The sequence below is a fragment of the Mytilus trossulus genome, chromosome 13 (assembly GCF_036588685.1).
Source record: "Mytilus trossulus isolate FHL-02 chromosome 13, PNRI_Mtr1.1.1.hap1, whole genome shotgun sequence".
Taxonomy (NCBI): domain Eukaryota; kingdom Metazoa; phylum Mollusca; class Bivalvia; order Mytilida; family Mytilidae; genus Mytilus; species Mytilus trossulus.
Genome location: NC_086385.1, coordinates 49,912,196 through 49,932,169, shown reverse-complemented (window position 1 = coordinate 49,932,169; position 19,974 = coordinate 49,912,196). Strand labels below are relative to the sequence as shown.

Sequence of the window (19,974 nt, the reverse complement as noted above, 5' to 3'; positions counted from 1 at the left end):
CAACATTTTTGTGACTGACAGTATTTAGTTTGATAAATACTTGAGAATGAATAACATTCTTCCATTCCTTTGGCAGTGCCAAGATTAGTCCATAGAAATCTAAGAAAGTTGTTTTTATATTATAATTTCTAATAAATTCATCATAATTGTAAAATTCTCCATTTTCCTTAATGAGATCATTTATGAAAAATACATTATTCTGTATCCATTTTTTGTAAAAAGCTGTTTTTCCATCAATCATAATATTTTCATTTAAAAACAATGGTTGAGACAAAATATCACTTGGGGCTGTGGTCAGAGGTTCACACAATGAGGTCCATGATGAAATTACATTTTGCCAAAAAGGGTTAAATTCTTTTTTAATTTCATTGAGTGCTGATTTTGATAAATGCCACATATTTTCACCACCATTCATTTCAAGGTGATCTGCCAATAGAACCTTCCATGAGGAATAATTTGTGGGGTCTAAAACTTTTTTAACCCAGGATAACTTAAGTGATTTTATAAATGATTCAATATGTGGCATTTTTACACCACCATCCTCGTAATTTGAGATAAGTATATTTCTTTTAATTTTGTCCCCTTTACCATCCCACACAAATCTGTATAGCATAGATTGTAACTGCTTTAATATATCTGGGGATGGATCTGGTAAAACAGTAAAACATTGAATTAGAATTGGTAGGGCGAGAGTTTTCACAACTACAATTTTCCCATATATAGTAATATTTCTAAATGACCAGTCACTTAAAAGATTTTTAACTTTTTGAATTTTTTCTAAATAATTATCAACACATATATCAACTTTTGACAAACAATATTGAATGCCTAGGAGTTTGAAATTTCCTGAATGGTTCCATATTATTGTTTTATTTGTGTTTAGCTCCTCACCACAGCCCCTTTTTGCCCCAATCCATATTACTTGGGTTTTTTTCAAAATTAGCCTTCAAACCAGAGCATGAGTAAAACAAGTCTATCTTATCTAGAGCACTGTTGAGAGATTCTTCACTATCATCCAGGATCAAAGTCGAATCATCAGCATACTGACTGAGTAAAAATTCAGAATTCTTAATCTTTATACCATTTATGTTGTTGTCATATTTTATTGATGCACTAAGCAGTTCCAAACATAAAATAAAAAGATAGGGAGACAATGGATCCCCTTGTCGTACCCCCCTCTCTATTACAAAAAAATCAGATAGATAACCATTATTTTGAATGCAGCTTTTTGAATTATAGTAAAGGGTTGTGAACCATTTCACTATTGTGTCCCCAAAACCTAGAATTGTCAAGGTTTCACATATAAAGTTCCACTCAAGAGAGTCGAAGGCTTTTTCAAAGTCCAACAAGACAAGCAAGCCAGGAATATCTTCGTCATCTACTTTTTTCAAGAGGTCATATATAAGTCTTGTACACTCACCAATATATCTGCCTTTCATAAAGCCAGTTTGAGTTTCACTAATCAGGTGATCAAGGACTTTTTTAATTCTATTTGCAATACATGTTGATACTATTTTATAGTCTACATTAAGCAGTGAAATAGGTCGCCAATTTTTTAGAAAATGTTTTGGTTTACCATCTTTGGGTAGACAGGTGATAACACCTTGTGTTTGTGAAATTGATAATTTACCTTCTTGAAATGATTCTTTGAAAGAACGCAGTAGGAAAGGATTAATGTCGTGCCAAAATTTTTTATAAAACTCAGTTGTAAAACCATCCAGACCAGGAGATTTTCCATTTTTCATATTTTTTAATGCATTATGAATTTCTGAGCTTTTTAGTTCCCCCTCTAAATTAATATTTTGTTCATCAGAGAGAATTTTGATAAATGGGTTTTCAAGAGAAAAGAAATTAGCTCTGTGTGTATTATTTATAAGTGTTTTCTTAGATGAATATAGATTCTCATAATATAACTTTTGTTCCGCACGAATTTTTGCTTGATCAGTGATGCATTCACCATTATCTAAAATTAATTTTTGTATTACTTTGTCAATATAATTTCTTTTCTCTAGATTACAGAAATATTTTGTACTTCTCTCCCCTTCAATTTGCCATTTAGCTTTTGCTCTCATTATTGCCCCTTTTATTCTAGATTCTCTTAACGACCTTAACTGAAGTTCAATACGTGTAATTTCTTCCCTTTTATCATTGATATTTTCATTATTGTTCAAATTGTTCAATTGACTTTCTAGTTCTTGTTCTTCCCTACTGCGTTCTTTCTTTTTAAAAGATGAATAAGAAATTGTTTTTCCTCGTATCATCAGTTTTAAAGTTTCCCAAAACAGTTGGTCGGAAATGGAAAATTCTATTTCTTCCCTATTTTCAGAATCAACTATTTTATATTGATCAATACAATCAGCAATACAAGTTTAAGTATTAGTTATAAATTCTTTGTCGTATAATAAAGCATTGTTAAATTTCCACGTCCCTTTGCCTTTTTCATTTGTATTAAATTGAATGGACAGAGATACGGGTGAGTGATCAGACCTATATGCAACACCAATATCACACGAGGTTATCAGTGGTTGAAAATCAGATGAGACAAGGAAGTAGTCCAGTCTTGCCTGCTTCTTGTTAGGTCCTCTCCAGGAAAACCTCTTTTTCTCTGGGTATAATTCCCTATAAACATCAACCAGATCTATTTCTGACATCATTTCATTACTCTACTGCTCGTGGTATGCGACCCAAATATTATTTTATAACCCCATTCTGCCTGCCAATACTTTTCAAGTTCTTTTTTACAGTGAGTATCTACCAAGAAGACCATATCATAATTTTCTCTACATTTACTAAATATATCTCTTCTTTTAATTTTATCAGAAGACAGGCCTCTACAATTTATGCAACCAATTTTCAAACTACCCATATTTTATATCACTTACAATTGTAACAGATGAATGATCTAAAATTATACAGTCAATCAACATATTCAGAGCAATACAAAAAAATAAAATACAAATAAGTAGAGAGAAATGAAAGTGACATACAAATGTTTTTTTCGAACCGTTTAACCCACAACAACCTGAGGTCTCCCGTTTCATGGTAATACAATTCTAATTAAGTAAATTAATTAACTAAAATACAGTGGGTGTCTCTCTTCCCCAGCCCTTTATATATAAAAACAAAATATAGTTTTTATAACAAAAACAAAAAAACAAAAACAAAAATAACTGTTTTCCCCTTTCTTTATACCTCTAAAAAAAAAGAAGATTATGGTGCAAATCTCTGTAAGTCTTTTCCCATTTCAAGTTTTGTAATGTTTTTAATTTTGAGGATCAGAAGTTCAACTGTTTATTATTGTTGTCCGGGGTGCCCCCTTTTTGCTGAAAGCAGATAATTCTGCTTTTATTTGAGAATGACATGTCTCTCAGATTGTTTAGTTGTTTTTTAAAGGTGATACAGTTTTGATCAACTGTTAAGTGACATTCTATTTATATGTGGGGTTCTTTACATAAAAGTAGACAGTATGAGGAATAATTTCAGTATAGCCATGTGCGTTGTATATGATGGACCGGTAGTAATTATGTCTGACCACGTTTAAAACTTAATAAAAACTATTAACACCTACTAGACGAGTTCAATAAGGGTGTATATTTGGAATACAGTTTACCTAAGTACTCTTGAAAGGCACATATAATGTATTTCTTTAGTTTAGAGAGGGTTTTATTATTCTCCGTGTATTTGTCTGTATCATGAGCCAAAACATCCGGATTACGTTGCGCATGCCCACCTGAGCAATCTAATATGCAAATTAGCCATGTGCGGATGAGCCAGGACATACAATTTATCAACATAGAAAAAAAAAACCGAACAATTAGAGAGAGTTTTAGAATACACAATGTAGAATAAAAACAACCCATAAAACAGGAACGTAGTAATAAAATACAATAATAATAAACAGAATGTTACTGTGAGTGTTCCAATGCAATTTGTTTAAATATTTTTTTGTTTAAATCAGTTAAAAGTTATTTATTTTACATGAGAAGGTCTGCTGAAGGGTCTATGATGATCTCTTCTTTTTTAGCATGACAAACGGATACTCTTTAATGTATACAAGATGGACTTTCCTCTGTTCAGATGAAGACAGTGCACGTCTTTCATTTAAAAGATTAAATCGAAGTTTGGCAACAGACGGCGGCACATCGGGCACAACACTATACCCACTTCCACGTTGAAGCTTCATCCCAGCGGCCAGAATGTCGTCTCGATCTATCAGACTATTAAAGCGCACAATAATCTTTCTCTTCTCTTTGTCTCCCTCTTTTCCTGGTAGCCTATGCACGGCCTGGAACAGCATTTTTTCGATGCGCTCCTTGGGTATTTCTAAAGTTTTTTCAAAGAAGTGTCGGACATACACATCAGTTGCTTTAGGCATCTCGGCCAAGGGGGTTCCTCTCACACCACTTACCACCAGGTTCCATTTTCTGCCCCAATACTCTAGCTTTAGTCTTTCTTTTTCTTCTGTTGATATTTTTTCCTCAATATCAGGAAGGAGAGTGTTATGTATGTCTTTAATACTGTCATCCATGAGTTTAGCATGAGATTCAAGGTTTTCTACATTGTCCTTTAGTACCTTGACCTCTGTTTTCAGAAATTCAACATCCCCCTCTAATTTGAGGTGCAAACTTGCAAAGCATTCGGACACAGATTTAGATTCGTACATTTTTTTTAATGTCTCATACCTTTCTTGTTCCCTGGGGTCCATGGTTATCAGTTGTCTCCGTATATTTCCGTCAAAATGTACTTTAAGTAACGATTATCGATTCTGACTCCGACCACTGACCTGACCTCTGTTTACACGAATAACGAAGTTCGGTCCACTCGAATAATATTTCCAAGATAATGTTTGTAACAATTAAAGACTTTTGTATCAGGTTTATGTCATTAAAAACTTGCTAGAGTTTTTGTGGATCATCTATTGAATTTAGTTTACGACCTTCACATAACTCACATACATTTAGTAACTGGTTTTTCAATAAAAAAAGGCGGAGAGTAGAAAAACACCACTTCATGCAATCGCCATGCTACCGGAAGGTACCGGAAGGTTCGAAGTTGAAGAGCATTGAGAACCAACATTTCTAAACGTTTTGCCAAACACAGTTAAGGTAATCTATGCCTGAGGTAGAAAAACCAGAGTATTAAAAAAAATTATAAAATTTTTTAAACAGTAAATTTATAAATATAACCATATCAATGACAATTCATGTCCGCACAGAAAGCGCTGACTACTGGGTTTATGATACCCTTGGGGATACAAATCTCCACCAGCAGTGGAATCGACCCAGTGGTTGTAAATAAACTCATCATAGATACCAGGACTAACTTTAGTATATATGCCAGACGCGCATTTCGTCTACAAAAGACTCATCAGTGACGTTTAAAATGCCAAATAAGGAACGAAGTTGAAGAGCATTGAGAACCAAAATTCCGAAAAGTTTTGCCAAATACAGCTAAGGTAATCTATGCCTGATGTAGTTATAATCCTGGTACCTTTGATAACTATATAGGCATTAAACCAATCAATTGGATATTGAAAGAATGAGGATGTATTCCATGTACTTCCGCCAAAGATATCAACCAATGAGTTTATACCCATATCCCCAGTAATTGATATAACCGTGCGTCCAGATTATGTTTAGTTATCCATATATATATGGGTATATAAATACCCGGATGTTCCAAAGTAAACTCTGCATGTATCACCGGTCTTAATCTGAATCGGAATATATATAAAGGGTAAATATTCGTGTAAAAAGTATTATTTTACTTTACCTAAAGAGGTTTGATTGAAACTTGGAAATTTGATTTATTTCGAAAGGAGTGTAGAGTACTACCGTTGGAATAATAATATGCAATCGTGAGAGGATCACATATTGAATTAAAAGAGGAACGAAAAATACCAGAGGTACAGTCAAACTCATAAATCGGAAAAAAATCATTCACGGATTATCAACGAAATAAAGGGAAACTGTACTGTTCTAAATGGCCGAAAAAACATTGATCAACTCAATATTACACGGACGTTAGTTATTCATTTGTTGAACATATTTCTGTTAATGCACCCTAGGTTTCAACTATTAAAAACTGTAATTTTTGAAACAGTGTCATAGTTGCTGATCAACACCTTTATGTTGATACGAGATAGTTGATTTCAAAACTCTGTCATGTGTGTTACTTGTGATGTGGACGCCATTGATAATGTTGAAGTCTAGCCGGATTGGGAAGTGCAAAGTAAAGTGGACGCGTTTGTCAATGTTGAGGATCTAGCCGGATTGGGAAGTGCAAAGTAAAGTGGACGCGTTTGTCAATGTTGAGGATCTAGCCGGATTGGGAAGTGCAAAGTAAAGTGGACGCGTTTGTCAATGTTGAGGATCTAGCCGGATTGGGAAGTGCAAAGTAAAGTGGACGCGTTTGTCAATGTTGAGGATCTAGCCGGAATGGGGAGTGCAAAGTAAAGTGGACGTCAATAACATTTTCAAAATTCATTGATATTTTCCCCTTGTATTTCGAAAACAAATTCTGAACGAGATTTCAACGAGACTGAAACGTCAGAAGTATACAATTTAAAAGGGGAAGCCTTGAGATACCTACTCAGACAGTACTTGAATGAATCAAGCGAATTTTCTTTCTACATTTCTCCTTTAGGTTTACGGGAAGCAAGATAAAAAGAGATTTCAGAACAGCATTTAGTCAATCGTTCATTTTTTATATAATTAAGGCCGTTTGTTTTCTCGTTTGAATTGTTTTACATTATCATTTCGGCGCCTTGTATATCTGACTATGCGGTATGGGGTTTTCGCATTGTTGAAGGCCGTACGGTGACATATAGTTGTTAATTTCTGTGTCATTTTGGTCTCTTGTGAACAGTTGTCTCATTGGCAATCATAACACATCTTTTATATATATATACTGTTCAAAGTGTGTGTCTTCATTTTCAACAGAAAGATATTATCGCAATAATAACATTACCAGGCCTTTAGATGTTTTATTTTTTTTTATTTTGATGATGCAATGTTTTAGATCTTTTATCAATAATCTTATTCCCTGTGCGAGGAGCATATAGTTTTTCCCTTTTCAGTATGGACGCCTACCCCGTATTAACGTGCGTGACATCCCCGGGGAAATTAAAAGCAATACCCCGGTGCTATTGATTTTTTAACGACGTGCGTTAATCAAACAAAATCTAAGAAATATACTTAGCCGGGGATCAAATTATGATACTGGTATTATGTAAATCAAGACGGCATATTTTGGCTTTGATATTGATTTACTCATAAGGTCTTTACATCGGAAATAAACAAATTTATTTTAAATCCAGATGTTGGCATGATACGGGCCAGGTTCTTAGTTTATAATAGTTTGATACTTTACCCCAAACGGGATGGATTGTGCTTGATATGCATATGATGAAGACATAATCTTTCAATTAGTTAAATCAATATATGGAGCTCTCATTTCAGTAACTGCTAGTTATCGTTTGTTAATTTATGTATCATTGTCATTTTGTTTAGTTTCGTTTGTTACCTGATCTGACATCGGACTTGGACTTCGTTTGAACTAAGCTTTACCCCATATCGGTTACAGGTATATCTGGAGGATTGTAATATAAAAAAAACGTGTTTGACATCCTGTTTAATTGCGGCTTTATAAAGTCAGCCACCTTTGTCTTTGTTAGTCTTGCATTATGTTTCAATTTAGTTCATTTATGTATAAAGTTACGGATATATATACTCGGAGTACAATACAACTAAAATAGTATTATTTTTGTTAAGGAACCAGCTGAAGCACTCCTTTCGGGTGCTGAATTAAAGTCCTATTGGTGACCTTTAGGTGTTTTCTGCTCTTTGGGCGGGTTTTTGTCTTATTCCTCATTTCAATTCTTAATTTTAACAGTAAGCAACGTTTGGTGTTAAACCAGCCTTATGTGTAGATTTTTTTTTCTTAACAATGTTATGTTATCTAGTTCATTGTTTTTGTGTTTGTGAGTTTCTTATTCTGACTTCTTGGTGTATTAATTTTATACATATTCGGTAAACTTAAATAAATTACAATTTGCGATTTTTTTATTGTAATTTGTAAAATACATAAATTACATTGAAATATTTTTATTAAACTCTTTCAGCGTGGCATCAACATCAGTCTGTGATAAATTTATCTACAAAAAGACAAAATAATCTTAACTTAAAAGACGTATCATTCATAATCCATAATAATACAAATATATATATGTAACTACATATTTATCAAATTATTGCGAGTAATAGATCATTCTGCAAAGCTTTTTCGCATTATAGAGGGTGGCATGAACTTTTATGGGACGTTGGAATCGTTTTTTAAGCTCGGGATTTCGTGATTGACCTTTTGGGATCCGTTCTAGTTTTGGGATGTCTGGATTTAATTTGTTTTAAATTTCATATTTTTAAGGTCGGGATTTCGGTATCAGGACCCCTCCAGCCTTACCATCATAATAGATGTATGTAGGAGCGAAAATTATATTTTGGTGAATTTCGATAAATCAGATTCGGAACAAACTTCGTTAAAGAAATTATTGGAAAATGTATGATAAAATTTGAACAAAAACTTATGTTTTCACATGCAGCTGTATTAATTTATTTCAAATTGATTGACAGATTGAGAATTTTAGAATAATGTTGTGCTTACTTTTGTTGGAAGACAACATATTTGAGATGAATTTTCTGTAGTATGATGTTATAAACATTTTATGCACACATAATATGTGCACACCAATTTATTTCCCCTAAACAAAATTTTGTTAAAAATTTTCATAAAATAATTGAAAACGGTAATTTCTTGGATTTTGAATTGTTACTTCGTTTGAAAAATGTATCATTTGCTTTAACGGAATGGTTTTCTACATTGTAAGTTCCCAACAAATGCTTACCAGAGTACATGTCGTAGCGTTGGATTTATTGTAATCATGTATAAATTGAGAAGACACCCTGAATTAAATTCATATACTTAAAAATGTAAAAGTCAACAGTAGTATCCGATGTTCAGAAGTCATAAAACAACGGGACAACAGAAACACTTAATTGCAACAAAACAAACGTCAGTAAAACATAAAAGAAATATAGATTCCTACATTGCAACAAGTGTATTACGATATCTCTCCACTAGAGACAGTTTTATTTTTTAAAGCGCGAGGCTTGCCGAGTGTCACAATAATTAAAATCTAAATTTCGAGAGTTGCAGTGTAGTATCGGAGTCTGTGTCTCTGATGATTTTTATCGTTTTTTCCACAGATGTTCAGAAATTTGTCTTAATCGTGACCTCACAATTGGAAAATTAAGAAGAAAACAAAACATTTCGACTTCATAATCAAATTTCAACATATCATTTGCCGAACACAGGTATTTCATTAGTGAAGAAAAATATTTCTGTCTCACCGATCAAGAATTGTCAAAATAGAACAAAAATTAGAGAAACGAAAATATTTAATAACAACTGCCATGTTCTAGACTTGGTACAGGACATTCAAAGAAAAGTTAACATGTGTCTAATATTCATCTGTTTTTTTACCTACCATAAACTGTTCAAGTGGTGCTCTTGCTGACACGTTAGTTTTCTCTGCTTGCTTTACCCATGTGATTATCATGATTTGTTTGCATTACATAATTTCCTATGTTGGATTTATTCTGAATCTTAATGATCTTGGATAGTACATGTGTTATAACTGATTACGATGAAAATAATTTAAAATCAAAATAATATTAACAGTGCGATATTACACATATAGCACATAAACAGATGACGTTATTATGAAATTAAATGTTAAAATAGAATAACATAAAGGCTGTAGTGAATACTTGCCAAGATTCACAAATAATTCGTTTGTGGTGTGAACAGTGTTCATCACCCCATTGATATTGATAAGAATTAACCAATGCAGCACAATGAGCAGGTCCAACTCCAAATTGTCCCCTATCATCTGGTTGAGTCGGTGTTCCTTGATACCAGTCAGTGTAATTCAAAGGTTGACCAGAAACCCACACGAACGTGCCTTCGGTATTGACGTCACTGAGAGCTATCCACCAGTCTTTAAAAAATAATGAATTAACTACTATGAAACATATGGAAACAGGATTTTCAATAAAGTTATTCGAACATACATCGATATAGGAAGATGTTGTGTGAGTGCCAATGAGACAACTCTCTATCCAAAACACAATTTATCAAAGTAAACCATTATAGGTCAATCTACGGCCTTCAACACTGAGCTTTGGCTCACACGGAACAAAAAGCTATGAAGGGCCCGCAAATTACTAGAGTAATACCATTTAAACGGGAAAACCAACGGTCTCATCTATATAAAAAAACGAGAAACGAAAAACACGTGTAAATTACATAAACAAACGACAACTACTGTTCATCAGATTGCTGACTTAGGACAGGTGCAAACATTTGCATCGCGATTGAACGTTTTATGGTAACACACCTTCTCTTTTGTCTAAAAACAATAGTATGACATTACAACATAGAAAACCACACGATAAAATAATAATTGGAACGTTTAACTCATTCAAAAATTAAAATTAACACTATGAACGAATAAATTTTAATCTGCAATATCTGAATGTATATATCATATATAAGTTTTAAAAAGGGACGACATATGCCATCAAAAGCTAAAAAAAACTTTTAATGCCATGGGAAATTGCCAGGCAAACTTCCCTGATTGATCATGAATAACAGAACAAAGTCATTATTTTCCTTGTTTGTCTTTGTTAATTTCTAACAGTTACCATTTAGTCTATTTTCTAGTAAAGTCCTTGTGATCAAGCTCGGTGTTTTATATCCCGATCTTGAATAATTAGGCGGTTTTAATTTTTGGTATTCCTTTCTTTCATTTTTGTTTCTGTTTTTATGACTGTCATACAAGTTAAAGATGCAGTTAGCTATAGCAAGTAAAATCTCATAAAAACTGTTCTACGAGTTTTAAGCAACATGTTTATACATATTGAAATATTTTAGTCGATTTTCTTTATTTCTTAGGGTCCTGTTTTATTTATCCGCTTTTTTCCTGAAATGATCAAAATGTTTTATCAAGGGACTCAATTAATAGTTTTTACCTGCTTGACCTTCAATTAATGATGCTATACGTTTCATAAAGATGTTTTCCTCCCTAGTTTCCACAGATAGAAGTGTTAGTCCTCGTTGAGCACATAAAAACTACAAGTACAACATACATGACACATTAGGTAAACAGAAACGTAATTATCAAAAAACAACAATTTGACTCTTACAGACAATATATCAATAAAATGTCGTGGTGTATTGTCTGTTGCTTGGTCCGTGTCTGTGTGCTGTTGCGTTTCGGTGTTGTGTCGTTGTTCTCCTCTTATATTTAATGCGTTTCCCTCGGTTTTGGTTTGTTGCCCCGATTTTGTTTTTTGTCCATGGATTTATGAGTTTTGAACAGCGGTATACTACTGTTGCCTTTATTTATACAGACACATGTTAATTTTACCATGAGAATATTATGTTAAGTGTTAAAAAGTTCACAGTGTACAATTCTGAAAGTGACAAACCATAGCATTGCACAAGCTATGTTCATCTGCTATACACACTGTATAAATCTGATACTGCATCTTCAATAGAAGTTTTAATCCATTTGCGTTTTTTAATGTACCGGTAATCATCATGTGAATGTGAAATACTATATTCATAACTTCCATTATTAATTATGAATTAAAAGTGTGCCACTTATTGTATAACTAAAAGCATAAATAGATGAAATTTAACTGTCGAGAGTGGAGAAATATCATAATACACGAGTTAAAGTGGTGGAATCTGTTTCTCTAACGATTGGTATCCTACTTTTTCAAAGATTTCAAGACAGTTTTATAAGTTTTATGTGACGTCGTAAGGCATTGGTGGGTTTTTTATGACGTCAAAATACGAACATTAAGAAGACACAAAACAAATGTAACGTCACAATAAAATTTTCGACCAATCATTTGCTGAAAACAAATTTTTCACTAGAGATTAAAAATATTTTTCTCACACCGGTGAGGAAATGTTTAAAATGCAAGAAAATTAGAGAAATATAGATTCTTACACTGCAACAAGTGTATTACGATATTTCTCCACTCGAGACAGTTAAATTTTATTATTTAAAGCGCGAGGCTTGCCGAGCCCTTTAAATAATAAAATTTAACTGTCGAGAGTGAAGAAGTATCGTAATACACGAGTTATAGTGTCGGAATATGTTTCTCTAATGCTTTTTATCGTTCTTTTTTCAAAAAAAATCAGAAAATTGTGCTCCTTATATGCGACGTCATCAGGCAAGGTCGCCTTTTTTCATGACGTCACAATAGGAAAATTGAGAAGAAAACAAAACATTTTGTCGTCATAATCAAATTTCGACTAATCATTTGCCGAAAACAGATTGTTCACTAGTGAGGAGAAATATTTTTCTCACACCGGTCAGGAAATGTAAAAATAGCACAAAAATTAGAGAAAAAGCATTACAACAACTTACAACCAAAATGAAAACACTTACAGATGGGTGCACTCCTAACCTGTACAGCAAGTTAACTTGATAACCAGTCATTTGGACTGGTCAAAGTTAACCTGTGACCGAATATAGGACTGCTCTGACCAGTCCTAGGACCAAAATCTAGTTAACTTGAAAAGCGGACTTGGTCCTAGGACGGTTTTTATGTCTGCCAAAAAGTTAACTTGGAAACAGGTCCGCTATTGATATAAGTTAACTTCGAACCAGTCCTGTCATAAGTTAACATAAGTTAACTTCGGAACCAGTCCTGTCATGAAGTTAACATAAGTTAACTTCGGAACCAGTCCTGTCATAAAGTTAACATAAGTTAACTTGGAAACCGGTCCTGCCACAAAGTTAACTTTTGACTGGTCTGCTCAACACTAAGTTAACTTGTAACCAGGACCGCTCTTCGTTGATTTAAAAAAAAAAATTAATATCTTTGTTTCGTAGTATAAACATCGAAAATAAAGTAATTTGAAAATTAATACTTCCGTTTTATGAACAGGATTAAATACAAATATTTGAAAATAAGTACGCACAGCAACGTAACACAAATTTATCTGTGATCTGACAATCTATCTATTATAAAAACGATCTCGGTTACAATGATAACAGGCACTGAATATTATATATTCCGAGATCAAATTCAATCATATTATGTATATTTTTGAAAAGAAGTATATTTGATGTTAGGTGTATACGTCCTTGTTAGTTATACATCCTTGAACTATATATATGCAGCCACAATCAGCAATTTAGTTTAATTCATTTAAATAATGACTACAAATTTTTGTTCGCCTAAATTAAGGGTGCCAGCATGTCCTCTTTTTTACTCAAAATACTGATACGTAACAAAATTTCAGTAGTTTTGATGCCTCCAGTTGACTTGTACAACAAAAGTATTAGACCGCATCCACCAAAACTGACCATATATGCACTTTAATTTGTAAATCTATATACCCGCATAGTAATTCAGCCATATTTTTTTATGTCAGGATTCAATGTATAATACAATCATGACAATTGACAGCAAAATTACAATATCATAACAAAAAATTTTGGTTCGCATAAATTAAGGATACCAGCATGTTCTCATTTTATTCAAAATATTGATACGTAACAAAATTTCAGTAGCTTTGATACCTCCAGCTGACTTGTACAACAAAATTATTTGACCGCATTACCAAAACTGACCATAATTATGTGGACTTTAATTTGTAAATCTATATACCTGCATAGTAAATCAGTCATATTTTTTATGTCAGGATTCAATGTATAATAGTATTACAATCATTACAATGGACAGCAAAATTGCAATATAATAACAAAAAATTTTGGTTCGCATAAATTAAGGATACCAGCATGTCCTCATTTTATTCAAAATATTGATACGTAACAAAATTTCAGTAGTTTTGATACCTCCAGCTGACTTGTATAACAAAATTATTTGACCACATTACCAAAACTGACCATATGTGAACTTTAAATTGTAAATCTATATACCAGCATAGTAAATCAGCCTTATTTTTAATGTCAGGATTCAATGTATAATACAATCATGACAATGGACAGCAATATTGCAATTTAATAACAGCAAATTTTTGTTCGCCTAAATTAAAGGTGCCAGCATGTACTCTTTTTACTTAACATACTGATACGTAACAAAATTTCAGTAGTGTTGATACCTCCAGTTGACTTGTACAACAAAATTATTTGACCGCATCCACCAAAACTGACCATATAAGCACTTTTATTTGTAAATCTATATACCCCCATAGTAAATCAGCCATATTTTTTTATGTCAGGATTCAATGTATAATACAATCATGACAATGGACAGCAGTGTTGCATTATATTAACAACAAATTTTTGTTCGCATAAATTTAGGATACCAGCATGTCCTCATTTTATTCAAAATATTGATACGTAACAAAATTTCAGTAGTTTTGATACCTCCAGCTGACTTGTACAACAAAATTGTTTGACGGCATCCACCTAAACTGACCATATGTGCACTTTTAATTTGTTAATCTATATACCTGCATAGTAAATCAGTCATATTTTTTATGTCAGGATTCACTGTATAATACAATCATGACAATGGATAGCAAAATTGCAATATAATAACAAAAAATTTTGGTTCGTATAAATTTAGGATACCAGCATGTCTCATTTTATTCAAAATATTGATACGTAACAAAATTTCAGTAGTTTTGATACCTCCAGCTGACTTGTACAACAAAATTGTTTGACGGCATCCACCTAAACTGACCATATGTGCACTTTTAATTTGTTAATCTATATACCTGCATATTAAATCAGTCATATTTTTTATGTCAGGATTCAATGTATAATACAATCATGACAATGGATAGCAAAATTGCAATATAATAACAAAAAATTTTGGTTCATATAAATTTAGGATACCAGCATGTCTCATTTTATTCAAAATATTGATACGTAACAAAATTTCAGTAGTTTTGATACCTCCAGCTGACTTGTATAACAAAATTATTTGACCACATCCACCAAAACTGACCATATGTGCACTTTTGATTTGTAAATCTATATACCTGCATAGTAAATCAGTCATATTTTTTATGTCAGGATTCAATGTATAATACAATCATGACAATGGACAGCAAAATTGCAATATAATAACAAAAAATTTTGGTTCGCATAAATTTAGGATACCAGCATGTCCTCATTTTATTCTAAATATTGATACGTAACAAAATTTCAGTAGTTTTGATACCTCCAGCTGACTTGTATAACAAAATTATTTGACCACATCCACCAAAACTGACCATATGTGCACTTTAATTGGTAAATCTATATACCTGCATAGTAAATCAGTCATATTTTTTATGTCAGGATTCAATGTATAATACAATCATGACAATGGACAGCAAAATTGCAATATAATAACAAAAAATTTTGGTTCGCATAAATTTAGGATACCAGCATGTCCTCATTTTATTCAAAATATTGATACATAACAAAATTTCAGTAGTTTTGATACCTCCAGCTGACTTGTATGACAAAATTATGACCTCATTACCAAAACTGACCATATGTGAACTTTAAATTGTAAATCTATATACCAGCATAGTAAATCAGCCTTATTTTTAATGTCAGGATTCAATGTATAATACAATCATGACAATGGACAGCAATATTGCAATATAATAACAGCAAATTTTTGTTCGCCTAAATTAAGGGTGCCAGCATGTCCTCTTTTTACTTAACATACTGATATGTAACAAAATTTCAGTAGTTTTTATACCTCCAGTTGACTTGTATAACAAAATTATTTGACCGCATCCACCAAAACTGACCATATATGCACTTTAATTTGTAAATCTATATACCAGCATAGTAAATCAGCCATATCTTTTATGTCAGGATTCAATGTATAAGACAATCATGACAATGGACAGCAATAATGCAATATAATAACAGCAAATTTTTGTTCGCCTAAATTAAGGGTGCCAGCATGTCCTCTTTTTACTTAACATACTGATATGTAACAAAATTTCAGTAGTTTTTATACCTCCAGTTGACTTGTATAACAAAATTATTTGACCACATCCACCAAAACTGACCATATGTGCACTTTAATTGGTAAATCTATATACCTGCATAGTAAATCAGTCATATTTTTTATGTCAGGATTCAATGTATAATACAATCATGACAATGGACAGCAAAATTGTAATATAATAACAAAAAATTTTGGTTCGCATAAATTTAGGATACCAGCATGTCCTCATTTTATTCAAAATATTGATACATAACAAAATTTCAGTAGTTTTGATACCTCCAGCTGACTTGTATGACAAAATTATTCGACCACATTACCAAAACTGACCATATGTCAACTTTAAATTGTAAATCTATATACCAGCATAGTAAATCAGCCTTATTTTTAATATCAGGATTCAATGTATAATACAATCATGACAATGGACAGCAATATTGCAATATAATTACAGCAAATTTTTGTTCGCCTAAATTAAGGGTGCCAGCATGTCCTCTTTTTACTTAACATACTGATATGTAACAAAATTTCAGTAGTTTTTATACCTCCAGTTGACTTGTATAACAAAATTATTTGACCGCATCCACCAAAACTGACCATATATGCACTTTAATTTGTAAATCTATATACCAGCATAGTAAATCAGCCATATCTTTTATGTCAGGATTCAATGTATAAGACAATCATGACAATGGACAGCAGTATTGCATTATATTAACAACGAATTTTTGTTCGCATAAATTTAGGATACCAGCATGTCCTCATTTTATATAAAATATTGATACATAACAAAATTTCAGTAGTTTTGATACCTCCAGCTGACTTGTACAACAAAATTATTTGACCGCATTACCAAAACTGACCATATATGAACTTTAAATTGTAAATCTATATATGTATACCAGCATAGTAAATCAGCCTTATTTTTAATGTCAGGATTTAATGTATAATACAATCATGACAATGGACAGCAATATTGCAATATAATAACAACAAATTTTGGTTCGCATAAATTTAGGATACCAGCATGTCCTCATTTTATTCAAAATATTGATACGTAACAAAATTTCAGTAGTTTTGATACCTCCAGCTGACTTGTACAACAAAATTATTTGACCTCATTACCAAAACTGACCATATGTGCACTTTTATTTGTAAATCTATATACACCATGACGTACCCGCATAGTATTAATCAGCCATAGTTTTATGTCAGGATTCAATGTATATAATACAATCATGACAATGGACAGCAAAATTGCAATATATATATATATATATAACAAAAAGTTTTGGTTTGCATAAATTTAGGATACCAGCATGTCCTCATTTTATTCAAAATATTGATACGTAACAAAATTTCAGTAGTTTTAATACCTCATGCTGACTTGGAAAACAAAACTATTTGACCAAAACTGGTCACATGTGCACTTTTTTTTGCAAATCTATATACGCGCATACCATTGTACCGAGCGCATTAATGTCTTCTCCTGGCGCTCCTGTTCACATTTTAGTAGGACCATAAATGTACACGTAATCAATTATATTGGAAAACTATTAATGCAAAAAATTTTCTGAAAAAATTGAAAATGTCAGAATTTCATCTCTTTATTCATAATAACAGTCACATCATATATAGGAGTTCATGATGGTGTACGTGTAAAACAAAACTATTATGCCACATCATCAAAGTACCAACACTGACATGTCTGAAAGTGCGCATTGAGTATAATTTTAGGACGTCCCATATAAATATCGGCAATGACAAATCTCTCGATAAATCTGACGAATTTGACGAAATTGTTGATAGTTTTTATACCACGCCGTATGCATACGGACACTGTACAATTTCTGTTAGAATATTCTGCGGAAAATGGAATAGTAAATCCAATGCAAACAAGTTGAATATCAATGAAATATCCATGCAAGTATAAATTTATGCATAAAGTAAAATTGAGAAAGGGACAGGTAAAACACGGGGAACGAAGTAACGTAGACAATGTGGTTGATATCCCGTGATATAAGAATATTGTTCCGATGCGTTGGATAACCTTTCTATCAGCCTTCTAATAAAAAAAAATCTGTGTGATCGTATAGCCATTTTTTTTATTTATATAAGAATACATGTATATCAAATAAAAGAGAGCATTTGTATAATATCTAGTAGAGTCTAGAGAGTAAATAATAAATGATATCTGTGGAAAAACAATGCGAATGTTGTTTACATATTTTAATGAAAGGCTCAAGTCTGATATGAAAACTCTTATAACGATAATCTGTCATAAGCAGACCTGTCCTCAGGTCTGGTCAATAGCAGACTTGTCCACAGGTCTGGTCAAAAGCAGACCTGTCCTCAGGTCTGGTCAGGAGCAGACCTGTCCACAGGTCTGGTCTGAGGCAGACCTGTCCTCAGGACTGGTCAAAAGCAGACTTGTCCACAGGTCTGGTCTGGGGCAGACCTGTCCTCAGGACTGGTCAAAAGCAGACTTGTCCACAGGTCTGGTCTGGAGCAGACTTGTCGATAGGTCTGCAGCAGTCCTAAAAAAGCAGACCGTAGGTCTGGTCCACCAACAACGAAGTTAACTTGCTTGACTGCTTAAAAATTCCCAAGTTAACTTAGAAAGCAGTCAACAAGTTAACTCTAAGTTAACTTTTGTCAAGGTTAGGACCGCACCCATCTGTATGCAATCCAAACAAGTAGATATCTCAAATTCGTTCATAAGTTTTAATGTTTCATCAGATAATAATTTCTTAAATATATCTGTCTAAATCCATTTAATTTCGTAGTTTGAATGATTAGAATGTCTCCCCTCAGGCTTTTAAAATGTAAAGCACGAAAAATTTCAAATTGTAATACTTACCGATGCCATTTGATTATTGGTGATGGTACACAATACACTGTATATTTTGTCATTAAAAGTAATTAGGGTGTTGCCTGGACAGTCTATTATAGATACATTAATAAAAAAAACAATAGTTATTTATCTGTATGATAAGGTTACATTTTAGTTCCCGTTTACCAAAAATGGAATTCGATTTTTTGTGTGCTCATTTATTTTGTTGATTCATCATTCTGAACTTATTTTAATATCTTTTTCTAAGATTGTGGTTAGATATATCCTAGTTAGCTTTGTAAAATAACTAAAATACTGAACGTCAAATGAGATTAAAAACTGAAAGTCAATTTTCAAATAGCAAAATCAAACAAAGGGAAACAACTGTCACATTCCAGATATGGTACATGCATTTCCTTATGCAGAAAATTGTGGATTATTTTCGTTTACTTACTTAACCTCGCACTGTATTGCACATAATTACATTAAAGTGAAACCAATATATGAGAAAAAAAAACAGATAATAAAGCTTGAATGTAAACAACTTCGGATACAGCAGTTAACTTTGTAGTGTTATCGTTATCCCCATTATAGACTAACAATATATTTGAACAAGGAATTACAAAACAGCAGATGGCAAGTTTAATATAAAGTATATTAGCATACACCTGCTTGTGAAAGTTTATAGAATTTTCAATACAATGACAAATGTTTACCTTCTAAATGAACATTAACAAAATGTTTGACGTACCATAACATATCGGAATATCACCATCCCAACCGGAGTCTGTACATCTAAGTGATTGACTTCCTAGTAAAGTATATCCGCTTTTACATGAAAAATTGGCAACATCCCCAATGTCTCTACCACTCACAAAAACAATTCCATTTGGTTGAGGTTTAAGATCTTCACATTGAACTAAAAATTGTAAGCGTTAAAAATAAACTCAGCATATACACCAGGATTATTTTTTTGTATCTACGCCGTACGCGCGTTTCGCCTACAAAGACCAATCAGTATCGCTCGAATTCAAAGAGTATAAAATATCAAATAAAGTACGAATTTGAAGAGCATTAAGA

At 32.6% G+C, this 19,974-nt stretch overlaps 1 long non-coding RNA gene across 1 annotated transcript; it reads right to left on the bottom strand.

Moving 5' to 3' along the window:
* Nucleotides 1–9,939: 9,939 nt before the first annotated feature.
* On the bottom strand, nt 9,940–19,005 carry LOC134695425 (uncharacterized). Its single transcript, XR_010102761.1, has 3 exons — nt 18,922–19,005; nt 11,091–11,190; nt 9,940–10,057 (listed from the first exon to the last, which is right to left on the bottom strand). It is a non-coding gene; the product is annotated as an uncharacterized LOC134695425 (long non-coding RNA).
* Between the last annotated feature and the right edge of the window lie 969 nt (nt 19,006–19,974).